The 16,763-nt window shown below is 41.9% G+C and overlaps 2 pseudogenes; both read right to left on the bottom strand.

Moving 5' to 3' along the window:
- Window positions 1-2,284: 2,284 nt before the first annotated feature.
- On the bottom strand, window positions 2,285-3,016 carry LOC129144629 (elongation factor 1-alpha 1-like; annotated as a pseudogene).
- LOC119237927 (putative elongation factor 1-alpha-like 3) lies at window positions 3,014-16,729 on the bottom strand (annotated as a pseudogene).
- Window positions 16,730-16,763: the final 34 nt, after the last annotated feature.

The following is a 16,763-nucleotide window of genomic DNA, read 5'->3' as shown; positions in this document are numbered from 1 at the left end:
AGGGATTCTTCTCTCTTCTCATGATACCACAATGACATCCCCCTCCTGTGCGGACAACCTCCTCATCCTAGTCAGGCCCGGTCCACACAGACGCCCTTCTGACCCTTCTTGGCCTCTGACAGCTGCACTGACTTGACCTCTTACAAAAATGCCCTCCTCACATCTCTCAGCTACCACATTTCCATATTCCTACAATAGACACTCACCTCAACTGGCCCATGTAATGGCTTTTGGACGAATATGTGCAGTAAGAGGGGAAAGAAAGTGGAAGGGTAGAGGAAGAGGAGACAGCTCATTAATTCATTTTTCAGTTCCTTTTTAGTAGAATCATTTTTCTGAGATTCACTTCCATTTTGGTTTTTGGCTAGATCTATTTCTGTGTGTCCTCTTAAATTCATATATCTCAGGAGAGACAAAGCTGTCAGCTCAGTCCTTTCCTTATCTAAAATGATCACCACCTCCTCTATCAAAACCACCATGGTGCACACAGAAGTCAATATATGACACATTGCTCAGCTGAAAATACCCCTCTCCATCACATTCTTTTCAGTGGAGTTTCCCCATACAGACATGGGCATGCATATATAGGAATAGGGCATCCTGATAGCTCCATACTTCTAATTTCTTTTCCCTGTTTCCTTTGTCCTCTTCCTATCATAATTGTTCATCTTGCCAGGTTAGTTAAAATGGAACCTCAGTGGGCTTCAACTTTTTGTCCACTTTCCCCCATGGGAAGATACTGCAAATAACCTAGCGCCATATAGACCCCACATCCCAGTAAAAATGGATTATTCACTTCTCTTCATATGCCTCAAGCTGTGTGACTTGATTCATACTTATGTTTCTGCCTGTTCTATCCTCTGGTTGCCTCTCCAAAGGTCAAAGCCATGTACTTACTTCACAGTCTACCTCCGCCACTAAAGCTATCCAATCTCTGAAACTTGACCTCACAGAACATCATGTGCATTGGTGAGAAGCATCCTTTCACTAACATATTCTAATTATCATTCCTAGGAGACTAGGAGCTAGCTCCTTGGGTACAGGTACCATTTCTTTTTTTTTTTAATCTCTTTACTCTCTCAAAGTCTGGCACAAAGTAGAGGTTCTACATAAGCTTGTTGAATTGAAACATAACAAAGACTTTTTTTTAAGATTTATTTATCTATTTATTTATTTATTCATTTATTTATTTATTTATACAAGAACTGGGATACAGGCCAGACGCGCGGAAGGGTGAAAGGATTCACCAGAGACAGAGCGGGGAGCAGAACAGGCCGACTGATGAAATACACTGCTGAGGGGAGCAGCGGGTGCTACAGGAGAGGTCTGCTGTGCCATGTAGGACCCTTGCTGGCCAGCCGGGATCAAACCAGCACTGCAGAGGCTGCATTCAGTTTCATAGCGCTGCGCTCAACCTCCTGTGCCACCAGGGGAGGCCCAACAAAGACTTTAAAAAAATTTTTTTTAAAGACTTTTTTTTTAATTAATTTATTTATACAAGCACTGGGTACAGTCAGAAGCGCGGGAGGGTGAGAGAATTCACCAGAGCCAGAGCGGGGAGCAGAGCAGGCAGAAGGACCGTAGTACACTGCTGAGGGGAGCAGCGGGCACAGAGGGGAGCAGCGGGCGGCAGGAGAGGTCTGCGGGCCATGTGGGACCCTCCTCCCGTGGCCGGGGAGCAGCCGGGGATAGAACCGGCGCTGCAGAGGCTGCGGGCAGCTTCGCAACCCAGTGCTCAACCGCTGCGCCACCAGGGAGGCCCTTTAAAGACTTTTTTTAATATTAAATTTTCTTTACCTGGTGCAGTCTTCAAAACAAACTTCCTAAATCCTTTCTGGCATGAGATTTAACTTTTCTACCTCAAAGAAGAAAAAGATGTTTATTTTATCATTTAATGTATGGAAAAGAAAAGGTATTTACCTTTTTCCAACATGATGCAACTGGTTATACCAGTATTCCAAGAGATAAAATCCATCTCAAAATAAATCCATATTTGCCTATGGGAAGCCTATTTTTTTCCTCATTAAATTTTGTTTTACTGGGTCCCAAATTCTGTAACAGGTTTTTGGTCAATTTGTTTCCATTAAAAAAAGTACTGGTTTTAAAAATTAGTAACTTAAAACTGCAACGCTAAAGAAACAAAATGGTCCACAAAAAACATTTTCCTTTTCTTCTGAAGATATAATATGCATTGTTATCATTAACCAGTCTTTTATTATTAAAGACCAATTGAGATAAACTATTCTGTGATAGTTCTTCCTCCACTGATTAAGACTGGGGCGAGTCAGGGGGTAGGTAATTGTGGATAATATTCATTTAGCCTTCTGGGTTTTCTGGGCAGAGTTGGTGACCTTGCCAGCTCCAGCTGCCTACTTGTGCACTGTTTCGTAACACCCACAGCAACTGTCTGTCTCACGACACGAACAACAAAGCGGTCCAAAGGAGGATAGTCAGAGACGTTCTCATGGGCTTGCCAGGAACCATAGCAACTATGGCAGCATCATCAGATTTCAAGAATTTGGGACTATCTTTCAGCTTTTCCCCAGAATGACGATCAGTCTTCTCCTTCAGCTCAGCAAACATGCAAACAATGTGAACAGGGTAGCACTGCAGCACAGGTGCATGTCCAGCACTGATTTGGCCAAGAGGGTTCAGAATAATCACCTATGCTCTGAAGCCAGCAGCTTCTGTTGGTGGGTCATCTCTGCTGTCACCAGTCACATTGCCACACCGAACATCTCAGACAGATGAAGCCCACATTGTCCCCAAGCAGAGCTTCACTTGAAGCTTCATGGTGCATTTCCACAGACTCTATTTCAGTTGTAACATTGACTGGAGCAATGGTGACAACCATATCAGGTTTGACAACACCAGCCTCAACTTGGCTCACAGGGACAGTCCCGATACTACCAATTTTGTATATGTCCTGGAGGAACAGACGCAGGGACTTGTCATTTGGACAACTTGGTGGCAGGATGCAATCCAGAGCTTCAAGCAGTGTGGTTATATATATATATTTTTAAGACTTATTTATTTATGCATAAAACAGCTGGGGTACAGACCAGAGGTGTGGGGCGGGCAGTAAGAGGATTCACCAGAGAGACAGAGTGGGGAACAGGTAGACTGACTGAAATACTCTGCTGAGGGGAGCAGCGGGGGAGACAGGAGAGGTCTGCTGCACCATGTGGGTTAGCTCCCTGGCCTGCTGGGGATCGAACCTTTGCTGCGGTGGCTGTGGATAGCGTCACAGTGCTGTGCTTAACCCTTTGTGCCACCAGGGAGACCCCTCAAGCAGTGTGGTTCTATTGGCGTTGCCATCTTTATGGGTGATTTTCCATCCCTTGAACCAAAACAGATTAGCACTTGGTTCCAGCGTGTTGTCACCACTCCAACCAGAAATTGGCACAAATGCTAATATGTCAGGGTTGCAGCCAATTTTCTTAATATAGGTACTGACTTCCTTAATGATTTCCTCATACCTCTTCTGCCTGTAGGGTGGCTCAGTGGAATCTATTTTATTAACAGCAACAACTAATTGTTTTACACCCAGTATGTAAGCCAGAGGGAATACTCATGGGTTTGCCATTCTTGGAGATAACAGATTCAAATTCACCAATACCAGCAGCCACAATCAGGACAGCACAGTCAGCCTGAGATGTGCCTGCAGTCAAGTTTTTGATAAAAGTCTCTGTGTCCTGGGGCATTAATGATAGTCACATAATACTTGCTGGTCTCCAATTTCCACATGGAGCTATTGATAGTGATGCTATGCTCACATCCAGCTTTCAGTTATCCAATACCCATGCATACTTGAAGGAGCTCTTCCCCATCTCAGCACCTCCTCTTCAAAGTTTTTGATGATTCTTTTGTCGATCCCACCACATCTGTAGATCAGATGACCAGTAGTGGTGGACTCACTAGAATCAATGTGTCTAGAAATGACAACAATGTTGATATAAGCCTTTTCCTTTCCCATTTTGGATTAGTTTAGCTGTGGCTTTCACAACACCTGTGTTTTGGCAGCAAACCTGTTGTAAAAAAAAGCAAAGCCTATTTTTTTTTATCCTGTCCAATGGTACACCATTCTAACTTTTGAAGTTAATAAATATTGACATTTTCTCTGGAACACACGCTACTTTGCACACTGAATAAAATCATATTTTCACCTGCAGAGAAACGGCCCCAATTCCTCAATCTCTGTAAGAATTATGTAACTACAATAGGAAACCAACCAGCTTCTTCTGTGTTAGTCCTAGCCTGGATTCTCATAATCTGTTCCAAAGTAGGATATTATTGAAAACCTAGGCTGCTTTGTCATATTTTTCTTTACTTAACTCTTTAGTACAAGGAAAATCATTAGGTTATAAACTATTTGATTCTTCTCTTTTGTATCCGTCCTTTGTGTATAATAGCACACTCTAATTGCACAATGAGCGATTTCACCAAATTAGTCTGACAATGGTCACTTTCCTAAACTGCCACTACTTGCTATACTCAGTTGCCAAAAAATATGGACTTCGGATGCTCTCCTCATGTTTGATTCTATTGCTTTTGGACCTCAGTCCCTAGTGGCCTGATGGATATTGCACTATACTTACAGAGATGGAAGATTGAAGAATTTTAATTATCTCATAGATCATGCCTTGAAATTGGTAGAACTGAATGGAGAAAGAAGGTTTAGAGACCATGAAGATGCTTTGCTGTTTACTAGTAGAACTCAAGCTGACAGATACTGGTGGTAGGCTAAATTATGACCACCCTCCCCCCAAAAGATGTCCATTTCCTTATCCTTGGAAGCGATGGATGTTATTTTGTATAGCAAAGAAGGACACTGTAGGTGTGGTTAAGGATTTTGAGATGGAGCTATTCTGCATTATCTGGATGGGTCATAAATGCAATATTACATGTGTCCTTAAAATAGGAAAACAGAGAGGGATTTGATGCACAGAGAACAGGCAATGTGATCATGGAAGCAGAGATTAAAGTGATGTAACTACAAGCCAAGGAGTGCTGGCAACCTCCAGAAGCTGAAAGAGGCAAAGGAACAGATTGTCTCCACCTGTCTCTGGATGGACAGCACACCCCTGCTGATGCCTTTATTCAACCCAGTGAAAAGGATCCAGTTCTATACACCAGAATGGTGAAAGAATAAATATCTGTTCTTTTAAGCCACCAAGTTTGTGGCTATTTGTTATAGCCACAGGAAACTAAATGCAAACTCTTATATCTCAAATATTTCTAGTATTTTTCACTGCTCTTCTTGCTTAAATATATACACTTAACTCCCATTTTACTCCTTTTCTTTTTAATAGATTTTCTCTGTAGGTGTCTCTGAGAAAACAATCTTCATATTCTTTTCTAATTCCTTAGATGTTGTATTTCAAAACAACTTAATAGACATTTAGTGAACATCTGTTATGGATCTGGCGTTGGAGCTTTGGGGGGACATAAAGAATAAACAAATGGACCTTCCTGGTGGCGCAAGGGGTTAAGTCTCAGCACTATGAAGCCATTGGCAGCCACTGCAGCATGAGTTAGATTCCTGGCCAGGGAGGTGACCTACATGGTGCAGCAGACCTCTCCTATCCTGCCTGTTGCTCCCCTCAGCAGTGCATTTCAGTCGATCTGCCTGTTCTGTTCCCCACTCTGTCTGGGGAATCCTCTCACCCCCCACATCTGGCCTGTACCCCAGTTCTTATATGCATAAATAAAATAAATCTTTTAAAAAAGAATAAACATAAATTCCATCATTATCTGTATATTAATTGAGAAAGAGTATACATAAGATCATGACCCAATGTATGAAAAAAATACAAAGGAAAGTGTCAAAGTCAGAAAGTGTTATAGAAATTCAGAAAAGAATAATCTGTGAGGGGTTAGAGTAGACTGGGGGGAACTTATTTTTATTTATTTATTTTTTAAAAAATTTTATTTATTTATTTTTATTTTATTTTTATATTCCCCATGCAATTATAACCCCCTTATTTTGATCCCAAGCCCTCCTTTCCCCACCTCCCACCCCCCATAGGGTGTCTCTGGTTCATAGTTGTTTGTTGATTTTGATATTTTCTTTCTTATAGTTATTCTTTTTCCTGGTTTGGGGGGAACTTATTGAAGAGAGATTTTGATAGTAGGAATTTGAACAAAAGGAAAGGAATTTATATTTCATCCTCTGGATAGTGGGAATTCATTAAAGAATTCCCCCCCTCACTTTATTTCGTATTATAAAAGTAATCTAGACTTTTCTTTAAAAAGAAAAGATTTATTTTATTTATTTATGCATTCAAGAACTGGGGTGTAGGCCAGAGGTGCAGGAGTGGGGGTGAGAGGATTCACCAGACACAGAGTGGGGAGCAGAGCAAGTAGAGCTACTGAAATACACTGCTGAGGGGAGTAGTGGGAGGAACAGGAGAGGTCTGCAGCACCATGTGGGTTGCTCCCTGGTCCAGTATTGCATCGGACTCGGGGATCTAACTGGTGTTGCAGTGGCTGCAGATGGGTTCATAGTGCTGAGACTTAACCCCTTGTGCCCCCAGAGAGGCCCTAGGATGCAATTTATATAACTGCACCGCTCTCAGAGAAAGTTTCAATAACAATTTTGTATATAGATTTCCAGAATTTTTGGTACATATAGTAATTTGCTTATATAATTATTATAGAAATTGGATCATACTGTAGATATTCTTTTGCAACCTACCCTGAAGACTTTTGAGCACACTGCAAGGAAAACCATATTTTAAGATGATTAATCTTCTGGCACATGCACATAGATCTCCCTAATCCATTTTAATTACAGTATTGACTGTACTGAGAGGAGAAATGGAAATAGAGTAAAGGCTGTTACAATAATTTGGGAAAAAAATAGGCTAGCATCCACAGCAATAGTTGATAAATTCAGAGATTCAAACCCGTTTTCCCCAACCCCCAGCAACCACCAATCTGTTATCTATTTCTGTGTTTGATTTTTTTTAGATTCCACATATAAATGAGATCATAGAGCATTTGTTTTTTCTGTCTGATCTTATTTCATTTAGCACAGTGCCTCATGGCAGGATTTCCTTATTTTCGTGGTGGAATAATATCCCATTCTATCTATTTATGTTTCTTTATCCATTCATCAGTAGGTACATACCTAGTTTATTCCCATCCTTGGTCATTGTAAATAACACTTTAGTGAACATGAGGGTGTGTGTGTGTGTGTGTGTGTGTGTGTACACAGATATCTCTTTAAGACAGAATTCCTTCAGATGATTTCCACTCATAAGTAAAATTGATTGCTGGATCATATGGTAGCTTTATTTTTTAATTTTTTGAGTACGTTCCACACCATAGAAAACATGCAGTTGTCTAACTGGCTTTGGCAATCAAACAATATATAATGTTCCGTTCTTCAAGACATATTCATCTACTAAAACTTTTTAAATTGCTTCTTAGCAATTAGAGTTACTGTAGTGATCAATTTCCAGTATCTACAAATATAGAAGAATCATGCTGTATACCTGAAATCAATACATTATATATCAATTATACCTCAATAAAAGTTACTTAATTCATTATATGACTGCATCCTAATTTATTTGAACAGTTCTCCACTGATGGATATCTTGATTGGCCCTAATTTCTAGCTATTATTAACAGTTTCAGGGAACATTTTGTGTGAGTATATCTATAATCTGCCAAATTATTTTCTCAGGATAACTTTCTGGATATAGAAATAATGAATCAAAGCGCCATGTGCGTTAGCTCCCTGGCTGGGGATCGAACTCATGTCACAATGGCTGCCGATAGCTTGATAGCACTGACTTTAATCCCTGCGGCACCGGGGAGGCCCCCAGAGTCAAATTTTTGTTGAGAAAAATGGTGTGTGTGTGTGTGTGTGTGTGTGTGTGTGTGTGTGAGAGAGAGAGAGAGAGAGAGAGAGAGAGAGAGAAAAGAGTGTGTGTGTGAGAGAGCGAGAGAGCGCATGCGCGAGGGAGGGAGGGCGCGAGGTAAGGGATGCCCTCTCTTCGGAGTATACCATCACCATCTTGTGGCCTTTTGCCATATTACCATTGAGCATTTCAACACCACAATGCTTATTTTTGGAAATTTTTGGTAATCCTGTGGATCACATGAAATTTGCTAATATAGCTTACATGCCAGGAGTCCCCACCCTATGGTGAGATGAAATGGCTACTTTCATGCTGTGTTCTCACATGATTCTAAAACAACCCATTGATAAGGAAATCTAATAGATTTCATCAGAGTAGTTTTACTGCAAAGTGAAATTTTCAGTTTTGTTTTGTGTTGAGCAGAATCTGTTTTAGTGGTCCCTTTTGATTTGTAGAAACCATGATTGGGAGTCCGTAAATCTAACATTTTTTTCTGTCTCTTTGGTTATACTTAGGTGGAGTGTTTTTGTATTTTGTTTCAGTACTCCCCCACCTCAGTACTATTTTATTATGTTCCTTTTAAAAACTGTTTTTTTCCATCCTCTTCTCTTGTGGGTGGTTCCTCCTTTCCCTTTGTCTCTTTAACCTATTTTTTCCCCTCCTTTTCTCTCCTCATACTTCTTCAGTTTCTTTGGTATCCTTGCTGCCCATCACTTTTCTTCGGCTTCCTCTGCTAACACCCACACCCATAACCCCTTTCCTGTTCTATAACCTCCCTTCTTTGTTCTTTCTAATTCCTTCCCCCAGTAGATGAGTTCTGGCTCCTTTCATGTCGAGCACACTGACCTCATCTGCTCTGCTGCATGGGTCCTTTAAGGACACAGCTCCCTGGTAACCCTTAAGCTTCAGGGTGGAAGCTAAATTCTTCTTATTCAAAGAAGCCAGTTACTTAACCTAACCCTATATTCCAGAGGAAAAGTTTCAAAGGATATTTGTTACAGTTCTAAGAAATAGTTTCTGGCTCATTATCTTTTGTCTGTTGTTTTTTCTTAACAAAAATGTGAATTTTCTTAGGAAGTGTATTGGGACCTTTTCCAAGCTCATATTTGCCTGCTACTTAATTTGCATGGGGAACAATTATTTACTAGTGCTGTTCTAATTCTGAGTGAACGGAGCTCCTATGAAAACAAAAATTGAGGGCCTCTCTAGTGGTGCAAGGGGTGAAGTATCAGCGCCATGAAGCTATCAGCAGCCACTGCAGCAAGAGTTTGATCCCGGCCAGGGAGCTACCCGCTACCCACATGGGGTAGCAGACCTCTCATGTCTCACCAGTTACTCCCCTCAGCAGTGTATTTCAGTCATTTCACCTGTTCTGCTCCCCACTCTGTCTCTGGTAAATCCTCTCACATACACACCCCACACACTTCTGGCCTACACCCCAGCTTTTCTATGCATAAATAAAATAAATCTTTAAAAAAAAATTGAGACCCACCATGAATTACGATGACAGCAAGGACTTTTACTTATTAAACCCAGATTTACTCATTCTTTAGAAGCTGAAGACTTCTAAGACACCAAATTAACAGGAAAAAGATATGTGAATAAAAGATATAATCCTTACACAAAGCTTTTCCTCACTTATTCTAAAATAAACACATGCTCATTGTAGAAAATTTAAAAAACAAAAAAATCTCAGCATCCAGAGTTAAATAAGCAGTACTGATGTTTTGATATTTTTACTATTTTTAAGTTTAATTTGACTTTTCAGTAGAGTCACTTGGTACAAAACTCAAAAGATACAAATCGTAGGCAGTGAGAGTGATGCTTCTTTTCCATTTTTATCCACCAGTCTCTAGTTCTTCTCCTTGGAGACAACCACCATTTCCAGCTTTTGTTGCAGTCTTTCAGAAATAGTCTATCCATTTGATAGGAGCTAGGGTCGGGGAGGGGATCGGGTCATACACTATGCATGGCATAGAAGGATATCTGCATATTATTTATGGCTTGTCTGCTCTGAGTTAATTTTCTAGCCCAAGAACTGTCTGGAGGAGTGCAGGCAGCCGGTGCTATCTGAAGACCAGCCTCAGCACACCAGGACCAGCATGAGGCCAGGTGTCCAGGAGGACAATAAGGAGCTCTGGGGACATCACAGGCTCCTGGAAGCACTGAAGGCCTGCTCATTGCTGAGCAGTCTTTGTTCAACTCTATAAAAAGCCAGCTGGAAATGAAATGTTAAGGTGGTTTCTTTAGAGTGTTAACCCCCTGTCTTCCAGATTGCCGGCTATCTGATTAAAGCACACCTTAAAGATTCAATTCCTGCCTCTACATTATGGCTATTCAGTGGTGACAGGTGGCTCCAACTCCAGTTTTCCAGTTACACATTTACATGTTACATATACATACATGCACTTATTTAATGCTTGTTTTATATACACACTATTCAGATTTTGTTCCTTCTTACCCATGTATCTTGAGTCATTCCATATCAAAGCAAAATTCTTACTAAAATTTTATGACATTTAAAAAGTCAAAAAGCACTAAACTCAAAACATTCAGTGTTTACGTTATCATGACTAAGCAAGTGTTATAAGGATTTATAAGACCATTTACTAGGGCAAAGACACTTAGCTCCTCTGTGCTTCCTTCTGGTTCAGCACATATAAAAATAGGAATATGATCTATGTTTAAGGGTTATAGTGAAGATTGAATAGTTAGTTACCACAAGCCCCTATCCATAATTCTGATCTGACAAAACTCTGAAATGTAAAGTTTTTTTTTTAAATAAATTTTATTTTTATATTCCCATACAATTGCAACCCCCTTATTTTGACCCCAATACCTCCCCTCCCTGCTCTCCATCCCCCATAGAGTGTCTCTGGTTCATAGTTTTTTGTTGATTTTGATTTAAAGTTCTTTTATAACTCATTTGGTGGCAAATGTTGATCTGAAGTGACCAAAAGCTATTCAGTTTTGTTTACCCTTCTTAATTTGAATTTTCATACATTTACCATAGAAATTTAATGTAAGATTTTTTATTTAATTATGCATACAAGAACTGGGGTGTAGGCCAGAGGTGGGGGGGTGAGAGGATTCATGAGAGTCAGAGTGGGGAGCAGAACAGGCAGATCTACTGAAACACACTGCTGAGGCGGGCAACGGGCAATGGAGAGGTCTGCTGCGTCATGCGGACCACCTCCCAAGCCGGGGATCAAACCCGTGCCATGCTGTAGCGGCTGCGGACAGCCTCACAGAGCTGCGTCTCAACCCCTTGGGCCACCAGGGAATCCCAGCTTTTGAATTTTAAAACAGGTATGATTCCAAGGGTTTTGGATAAAGGACTGTGAACTTACTTGTAGAAAGCACTTTAAAAAGGTGCTTGGCACAAGGTGTTATATATTATTATCTTACTGTCTTTGAGCCACATAACATATTGTATGTAATTCATTTTGTTTTTCTTGAAGTTAATTAATTGCCTTATTTTCTGTTTGCTTAATGTTAATGTTAGTCACAAATTTTTATAGACCAACAAAAGCAAATTTCCTATTTAAAATACCTAAACATGGGCCTCCCTGGTGGCGCAGCGTTTGAGTGCTGGGTTGTGAAGCTGCCGGCGACCTCTGCGGCGCCGGTTCGATCCCCGGCTGCTCCCCGGCCACCGGAGGAGGGTCCCACATGGCGCGCAGACCTCTCCTGCTGCCCGCTGCTCCCCTCAGCAGTGTACTTTGGTCCTTCTGCCTGCTCTGCTCCCCGCTCTGGTGAATTCTCTCACCCTCCCGCGCTTCTGACTGTACCCAGTGCTTGTATAAACAAAACAAACAAACAAACAAATAAATAAAACATGCCTCTATTAAAAAAAAAAAAAAAACCTAAACACATCAGATTGAAATATGTAAAACTGAAAGTGCAAATAATTATAAATGTATTAGTTTATTCCTTTATTGTCCCATCTGTCTCTAAAATGCAAGTTTCTGAAAATAGATACTTGGTCTATTTTGTTCTCTGTTTTATCACCAGTGCCTAAAGGAGGTGCTGGCACTGAGAAGGCACTTAAACCATGCAGGGTGAGGTTAAAAAGTATCAGGCTTTTCTGCCCTCCCACCATTAGGACTGATGATGGATCCCTGCAGTCCTGAATGCATGCCTGATGGTGGGCACCTGGAGTAGGGTGTGGGCATGTGTAGGTGGATACACCTGGGCTGCGACTGGGCTTACAAGGGTGGTGTCACGGGGACGCCAGCAAAGCAAAAGAGAAAAGAAGGGAAAGCAGAGAGAGCGAAAGAGAGACCGGGAGAGAACCAGAGAGAACGAGGCCACGATAGAACACCAGAGAGCCAAGGAAGAGTGAAGATTTGCTGGGGGCTGGGAGGCCTGCCAGCCTCCCAGCCACCCCCGCCCCCACCAGGCACCTCTGCCTGCCATGTACCTAGTTTTTTGGGTTTTTTTTTTAAGATTTATTTATTTATACATACAAGAGCTGGAGTACAGGCCAGAGATATGGGGAGTGAGAGGATCCACCAGAGACAGAGCAGGGAGCAGAACAGGCAGACTGACTGAAATACACTGCTGAGGGGAGCAGCGGGCAAGACAGGAGAGGTCTGCTGTGCCATGTGGGTAGCTCCCTGGCGGGCCGGGGCTCAAACTTGTGCTGCAGAGGCTGTGGATTGCTTCACAGTGCTGTGCTTAACCCCTTGCGCCACCAGGAAGGCCCACCATGTACCTAGTTTTAAATCCCAATAAAAGCCTGCAAAAGCCACCAAGGGCTCCAGGACTCTCCTCTTTTACCCTGTCTGCCCGATCATAGAGCTCCTGCTCCTGTCCCCTTCCTTGCACTACAAACCCTTATTGGATAGGCGAATGCAGCAGGTATTCTATTAAGTTTTACTTCTTAGCTTGTTTTCTCTTGGAGCTGTCAGTCCTCTTGCTCTAATTTGGACCAGCAACTATCTTGGCCAGTAGGTCCAACTATTATTCCGGGAATTCCTTTTGCCTCTTTCTAGTCCTGAATTTCTACCTCTAAAGCTTGTCTCTTCCTTGGTGTAGACCCTCATTTTGGTAGATCACAATTCATACATTGTAAAGCTTTTGAATGTCTCTGTCACAACATCCAGTTACTATCTCCCGTTTTTGTTTTTTTTAAAGCTTTTATTTTATTTACACAAGAACCGGGGTACAGGCCAGATGTGTGGGGGGGAGGGGGAGGGGGTAGGATTCACCAGAAACAGAGTGGGGAACAGAACAGGCAGACTGATGAAATACACTGCTGAGGGGAGCAGCGGGTGAGACAGGAGAGGTTGGCCGCACCATGTGGGACCCTCACCAGCCAGCTGGGATCGAACTGGCGCTGCAGAGGCTGTGCTTCACAGCACTGTGCTCAACGCCCTGCGCCAGGAGGGGAGGCCCGACATTAGGATTTCAATAAGATGTTGATGGGGCCTCCCCAGTGGTGTAGCAGGTTGAGCACAGCACTGTGGAGCTGTCTATAGCCTCTATGGCGTGGGTTCAATTTCTGGCTGGCCAGGAAGAAACCCACAAGGCGCAGCAGACCTCTCCTGCCTTGCCAGTTGCTTCCCTCAGCAGTGTCTTTGATCCGTGTGCCTGTTCTGCTCCCTGCTCTGTCTCTGGTGAATCCTCTCACCCTCCCACACCTCTGGCCTGTACCCCAGTTCTTGTGTAAATAAATAAATCTTTAAAAAAAAAAAAAGAGACTCAAATATTCAGACCATAGTACTAAGATACCTTTCCTAACTAAATCCCTTCATATTGATTGTTTCTGGTTTTCCTGTCTTCAGCATCTGTGGTTTAGATAATTTACTCATAAAATTTAAAATTTTCAAATGTTTTGGAATATGTTTCATTTTCCCTAAACTCTTGTATGAAACCATGCTTGCTATTTTTTTCAAAGATTTATTTATTTATGCATACAAGGGATCGAACTCCTGTTGCAGAGGCTGCGGATAGCTTCATAGTGCAGTGCTTAACCACTTGCGCCACCAGGGAGGCCCCTGCTAGTATTTTATGTCCCTATTTTTCTATCCTTATAGTACCTGTTACAAGGACCGAATTTAGTAAGGAATCTAGTAAAGCCAAACTGTCCTTGTTTACTGCTGCAATAAAGAGCAACTGCAGGCCTTCTCTCTTCTCCTTAGTTCAGATCAGCTTATCCCTTCTAAAGGCCAGCTCCTTCCACAAAGTACTCAGAAATAAGCCAAAGGACCCTCCTGTGGAATAGAGTTTACCATAGATGGAGTAAATTTTCAGTTAATGTATTGTTGAATCAAACTGTTATTTTTTCCCTCTAAGTCTTGATATTACCAATTTTTAAAACACATATTCCTGTTTTATGACTTGATGTGTAGGCATGTATTTTATAAATTTTAAAGATAAACACTGTGAAAAATTGTTTGCAAGGATACACTAATTGTGTTGTATATCAACCTAATTGAATCTTTTTTTAAAAAAGATTTTTTTATTTATAGAAGAACTGGGATACAGGCCAGATGTGCGGGAAGGTGACAGAGTAGGGAACAGAATAGGCAGACTGACTGAAATACACTGCTGAGGGGTGCAGTGGGTGAGACAGGAGAGGTCTGCCCCGCCATGTGGTTATCTCCCTGGCCGGCCAGGATCGAACCCGCACTGCGGAGGCTGCAGACAGCTCAACCACCTGCGCCACCAGGGAGGCCCAACCTCCCTGGTGAATCTTTGTTCTTAGGGATAATGTCTGTATCCTAACAGTGACAAGATCACTATTCTGAAGATTTATTTTCACCTTACGAAGGCAAAATGGGGAAAAAGAGACAATCTCTCAAAAAAGATGGGAAACAAAGAAGGAAAATGCAATAAAATTCTGCATCCCTGGGAATAAGAGATTATTTTAACATCCAAAGTTATATTAGTCAAACACAAACCCAATATAATGAACTTTTCCTTTTTTAGTAGTAAATGAATAGATTATTCTAACACTCCTAACATCATTGAAAATCATCTGGGTATAAGGCCTCCCCAGTGGTGCAGTGGTTAAGCGCTGGGTTGCAAAGCTGCCCACAGCCTCTGCAGCGCTGGTTTGATCCCTGCCACCCGGCGAGGGGCCCACATGGCACTCCCTGCTCTGGCTCTGGTGAATTCTCTCACCCTCCAGTGCTTCTGACTGTACCCAGTGCTTGTGTAAATAAATAAATCTTTTAAAAAAAAATCATCTGGGTATAACGACGTGAGAGTAACTGGAAAATGACTTCTTCAGCTAAAATCTAATCAAGTACTAATACATTGCCTGTATTAAGGCAATGAATAGAAGAATGATGGTCAGGGTGAAGAACAGCAAAAACAAAAGCAAAGAGATAGAAATAAATTGTTTTGCACTAATCATAGGGGATAAACACATTAATTCTGCAAGTCATGGATATAGTGATTCAGCAAGCATCACCGCAATTCTACTTATTGAGAATTAATTTTCTAAATGAAAATGAACTGAATCACAATAAAACCAAATGCTTGTTTTTTCAGTTCAGTACCCCATTTCAAACTCTCACAACATCCACTTTACACATAACAGTTCTAGGACAGATAATATACCCAGTCCTAGATCCTGCCATTTAAGCCCTATCAGGAACTCTTATTTGCAACAAAAATATATTTCATAATCCCAAACTAAAAATCCATTGCTGCTTATCCAAAATCAAACCCTCGCATTTAGGCACTACTTTATTTAACACAGGATATACATTTTTAAAAAAGAAAATTTAAGCTTTCAAAAAAAGACTTTGTTCTTTTACCTCTGCCAGTGACTCCATTTCTTTGAGCCAGGGAGGCCCAACCTAGTTGATTTATTTATTTATGCATACAGAAGTAAAGCAAGAGTTTACAGAAGTAAAGCAAGAGGGTTAATCTAGTACTGACTTTACATGAAAATTCTATTAGTTTCTGATTTTATAATGTACAATGGTAGCCACATTTTCTAGCTAAATCCTACTTTTTCTAGGCAAAATAAGCCAGTGTTTTCTTCAATTAGTCATGTTTTCTTCAATTAGTCATGGAAACAGCTTAGGGGGCTCAATGGCCTGTCATTTTTAAAAACAAACGCTGAAATAGAATAAAACAGAAGATACAGGGAATCGTAGACTATTTAGTGCGGAAGCACTGTTTAATGAATTACTGATTTCAAATTTAGACATACCGAATGTACTGGAGGAGAATGCAAGATTTATGATTGAGAAACACTGCTCTAAAACTGCGGGTGTTCTAAGTGTGATTTGAGGGATTTGCGAGATCGTCCCTTTCCCGATTATATACAAATGTGCGTGACGCCAGAATTTTCTTTATCTGCTGCCATCAAAACCTTTCTCAACAAAAAACCAAAAAACAAACAAAAAAAAACCTTTCTCAAAGACTGAACGCAGACGCAGGAAGGAGAATTCACAACTGTATCTTTTTCAGCCAGGCGTTAAAAGATATTTTCAAAACTGTACGACTCACTCTCCCAATTTCTTGTTTTAGGCGGAAAAAAAAAAAAGTCATTTAAAGTATTATTTTAAAATGTCCGCTTTAGGAATGAATCCGGTGACTATCACTGGCTGCAACTCCCAGAAACAGAAGCGCCGGGCGCGCTCAACAGTGTCAGAGCCGCCGGCCAATGCGGAACAAAGGACTCGAGGCCGGGCTCGCGGCGGGTTTCACGCGGCCGACGCGCGGGGTTGGTGGGGGGGGCGCCCCGACACCGCCCGCCCCGCCCCGCCCCCGCCTCTCCCCGCCCCGCCGCTCAGAACCCCCGCGAATGAGGACAGCGCCGAGAAGGCGGGCTTGTGTACCTCGTGGACGTCGGGGCGTCGGCCCGCATAGGCTCCCGGCGCGCGCGAACTAGGTCACAGAGGGACGGGCGCGCCGCCGCGCGTCGTT

Source organism: Talpa occidentalis, unplaced genomic scaffold (genome assembly GCF_014898055.3).
Source record: "Talpa occidentalis isolate TD23 unplaced genomic scaffold, MPIMG_talOcc4v2.1 talOcc4.11, whole genome shotgun sequence".
Lineage (NCBI taxonomy): Eukaryota > Metazoa > Chordata > Mammalia > Eulipotyphla > Talpidae > Talpa > Talpa occidentalis.
This window is presented reverse-complemented; position numbering and strand designations above follow the sequence as displayed.